The 4,412-nt window shown below is 44.4% G+C and overlaps 1 pseudogene; it reads right to left on the reverse strand.

Moving 5' to 3' along the window:
- Positions 1-3,895: 3,895 nt before the first annotated feature.
- Positions 3,896-4,013, reverse strand: LOC126102498 (5S ribosomal RNA; annotated as a pseudogene).
- Positions 4,014-4,412: the final 399 nt, after the last annotated feature.

Here is a 4,412-nt window from a genome sequence, read left to right on the forward strand (position 1 = left end):
TTAGCACACTGGACTCTTATCCTGGTGGACAACAGTTCAAACCCGCGTCCGGCCATCCTGATTTAGGTTTTCCGTGATTTCCCTAAGTCGTTTGAGGCAAATGCCGGGATGGTTCCTTTGAAAGGGCACGGCCGACTTCCTTCCCCATCCTCCCCTTATCTGATGGGACTGATGATCTCGCTGCTTGGTCCCCTTCCCAAAATCAACCAACCAACCAACTTGTTTTGTTCAATCATTGTTTAACGATAATTTTAGTCAGAGTTTAAAATTCACGTATGTAAGCCTCGGTTTAAGTATTATGCAAATATTTTCAGACTATACTCGTAAGACGTTTTATTCAATTTATTAACTGCTATCTGCAGGACATTTTCTTTCCTCGAAATCAGCGTAGCGTAGTCAACATAAAAAGGTGTTTTTAATACTGACATATCGCTTAGCTGAACGCTATAAAATTAGGTAGGGGGTCCTTAACTCACTCCTACGTTTTATTTATTAAAAATAAGTCTCATTTTAGAGTAAGAGAGACTGTTATTCCACGACACAATTTTTAGATTTTTCCCTCAAGCCAGCCATCTAACAGAAATGTAATAATGCTTCTTATTTCACTTTGAAATGATGGCGTGCAATCTTTATATGCTGCAGTCTTTTTCTGAAATTCCAAAAATTGGTCAGAAAAATTAAGGTTTTTCAAAATTTGAAAACATGTTCCAAGTTGCAACATGGTTATGTACTTAGGAACAAATATTCGACTGAAATTTAAAGGCCTATTGTATTTATTAGTCTGTCTACACTAGTACTTTACTACACATCAGACAGCAGTATGCGAAATAAAATTAAGAAGAAATATTATCAAATACTAGTTATAAGTTAAATATATTTCAAAACAGAAGCTATTGGGAACTAACACGAATTCCTGTTTTTCAACACGGGTAAAACTGTTAAAACGTTAAGGAAACTCAGTTCATTTGGAAGTTTCACATGTTCTATTGTAAGAGACCATCTTCTTCTTTACAAGGTGGTTCATGGCCGATACAGCATGATTTTACTGCCCACATGTTGTATAAACAGAACAACGATAGACTCCAAATAACCTCAATATGTCATAAGTACTTAATGTGTAGAACACGACATATTTACAAATGCTGCGAAAACACAACCCCATGTCTAAAAACAACAAACACAACACTGTAGAAAATCTCAGAAACTGCTAATGGTGGTCTCTAGTGCGCATTCCTTAATGTCACTGTAAAGTTAGTTACTAGGCTGAAGTACCTACCAAAAAGCATCGTGTATCCCTAGATACACTACCCTCTAGGTACAACACTCTCCCCTAACGCGCAGTGCGATTGCCAATCACCGTGGAAAGGGACAAAAATCTTTCTAGCACATTAGGAAGCAGGTTTCTGCATGACATGTTTGCAACGACCTTGCCGCAGTGGTAACACCGGTTCCCGTCAGATCACCGAAGTTAAGCGCTGTCGGGTTGGGCCAGCACTTGGATGCGTGACCATCCGGTCTGCCGAGCGCTGCTGGCAAGCGGGATGTACTCAGTCCTTGTGAGGCAAACTGAGGAGCTACTTGATTGAGAAGTAGAGGCTCCGGTCTCGTAAACTGACATACGGCAGCGAGAGCGGTGTGCTGACCAAATGTCCATCCAGTGAAGCCTGTGGGCTGAGGATGGCGATGCGGCCGGTCGGTATCGTTAGGCCTTAAAAAAAAAATGGTTCAAATGGCTCTGAGCACTATGGGACTCAACTGCTGTGGTCATAAGTCCCTTAGAACTTAGAACTACTTAAACCTAACTAACCTAAGGCCATCACACACATCCATGCCCGAGGCAGGATTCGAACCTGCGACCGTAGCGGTCGTGCGGTTCCAGACTGTAGCGCCTTTAACCGCTCGGCCACTCCGACCGGCGTTAGGCCTTCATGTCCTGTTAGGAAGTAGTTATGTTTACACGGCAAGAATGTGGATTCTTGGCGCCTCAGGGGACTATACGTCTGTCGTATGGCATAGAAATACTTTTTTGTGGGCAAAGTTAATCCCAAAATGTTGTTTGCCAAATGACATGAGTTGCACGAAATGAAGTAGTCACAAAATCATTTTGTGGATACGTTTTTTAGAGTTGAAATCCAAATCCTGACTGTCATCAAATTAGGTTCCCAGTATTTTTATTCAAATATGGCATGGCTCCAGTGAAAGAGTGTAGTGATTCTACATCTACATCTACATCTACATCTACATTTATACTCCGCAAGCCACCCAACGGTGTGTGGCGGAGGGCACTTTACGTGCCACTGTCATTATCTCCCTTTCCTGTTCCAGTCGCGTATGGTTCGCGGGAAGAACGACTGTCTGAAAGCCTCTGTGCGCGCTCTAATCTCTCTAATTTTACATTCGTGATCTCCTCGGGAGGTATAAGTAGGGGGAAGCAATATATTCGATACCTCATCCAGAAACGCACCCTCTCGAAACCTGGCGAGCAAGCTACACCGCGATGCAGAGCGCCTCTCTTGCAGAGTCTGCCACTGGAGTTTGTTAAACATCTCCGTAACGCTATCACGGTTACCAAATAACCCTGTGACGAAACGCGCCGCTCTTCTTTGGATCTTCTCTATTTCCTCCGTCAACCCGATCTGGTACGGATCCCACACTGATGAGCAATACTCAAGTATAGGTCGAACGAGTGTTTTGTAAGCCACCTCCTTTGTTGATGGACTACATTTTCTAAGGACTCTCCCAATGAATCTCAACCTGGTACCCGCCTTACCAACAATTAATTTTATATGATCATTCCACTTCAAATCGTTCCGCACGCATACTCCCAGATATTTTACAGAAGTAACTGCTACCAGTGTTTGTTCCGCTATCATATAATCATACAATAAAGGATCCTTCTTTCTATGTATTCGCAATACATTACATTTGTCTATTCGCTGAATATTAATCAGTTTCTCCCCCTGATATGTACGTAACTCCCCGTTTTCATCAATTATAGAAATAAGCTGCATATAGAAGTACGTATAAACCAATGGATCACATGCAAGTCACCAACGAATTTCTAAAACAGAACGACAGTATTAATCTCCAGTTCATCTGGAGTTCATAGAAAGTCTTGACTTAGGGGAGACTGGTGTTAGTTAGCATAAGGGGCTAGCTGGCACATGACTTCTGTTTCTTCTCACTGTGTACCTAGAGCGCTTTCATCGTGATAGTGTGGAGAGACACGTCCAGGCAGACTGAGGTCGTGGTAGATGTTAAGGTGTCCCATCCACCGTAGCCTCAGTGTGCTTGGATGTGTCTCAAATCGAGGACCTCCGTTTCGTATTTTTTCTAGCTGGTGAGTAAATTTTTCCTCGGCTATGCTCGGTCCTTCTCGAAAGTGCTCGATACAGAGCAACAGTTCATTTAGCATTGCTGTGTGGCATCATTCCAGGCATGCACCTTGACTTAAGAAGTGTACTTTGCAGTATTATATACATGTAGAGTCTCCATATCCTTCGTTGAATTACGTCGAAAACTGTTGCAACTGACATTTAAATAATGCATGCGACTTCAGAATTTTTAATGTCTGTACCGCCAATTTATACATTTCCTCCAAGCTTCCGAATTTAGTTTAAAGTGCTTCTTGCAAAGTTCGTTGGTTAAGTCAACGGATAAGCCTGGAACAATAAAAACGAACTAAACTCCGTCCAAACAGGCCATGAAAGCCTAACGGTAACGACCGGCCGCCGTGTCATCTTCAGCCCACAGGTGTCACTAGACACGGATATGGTGGGGCACGTTGGTCAGCACACCGCTCTCCCAGCCGTATGTCAGTTTACGAGACCGGAGCCGCTACTTCCCAATCAAGCAGCTCCTCAGTTTGCCTCACAAGGGATGAGTGCACCCCACTTGCCAACAGCGCTCGGCTGACCGGATGGTCACCCATCCAAGTGATAACCCAGCCCGAAAGCGTTTAACTTCGGTGATCTGACGGGAACCAGTGTTATCACTGAGGCAAGGCCGTTGGCTGCTTGGAACAATGCCACACCGCAATGGTTGGTTGGTTGATCTGGGGGGGGGGGGGGGGGGTCCAAACAGCGAGGTCATCAGTCCCATATGATTAGGAAAGACTGGGGCAGGAAGTCAGCAGGGCCCTTTCAAAGGAACCACCGCAGCACTTGTCTGAAGCGATTTAGGAAATTCACGGAGAAATTAAATCAGGATGATCGGACGTCGGCTTGAACCGTCGTCCCCCCGAATGCGCGCCCAGTGTGCTAACCGCTGCGCCACTCCACGCTCACATCACAGTGCTAAATGAAATGACCGGCTGCACAGTTTACTTCCTTGAAGAACCGAGCACAGCCGAGAAAGATGAGAGTGATTTGGTTTCTCATTATGAATTATGATGTCGCGTAATCGACGCGCAC

This window comes from Schistocerca cancellata, chromosome 9 (genome assembly GCF_023864275.1).
Source record: "Schistocerca cancellata isolate TAMUIC-IGC-003103 chromosome 9, iqSchCanc2.1, whole genome shotgun sequence".
NCBI classification, from domain to species: domain Eukaryota; kingdom Metazoa; phylum Arthropoda; class Insecta; order Orthoptera; family Acrididae; genus Schistocerca; species Schistocerca cancellata.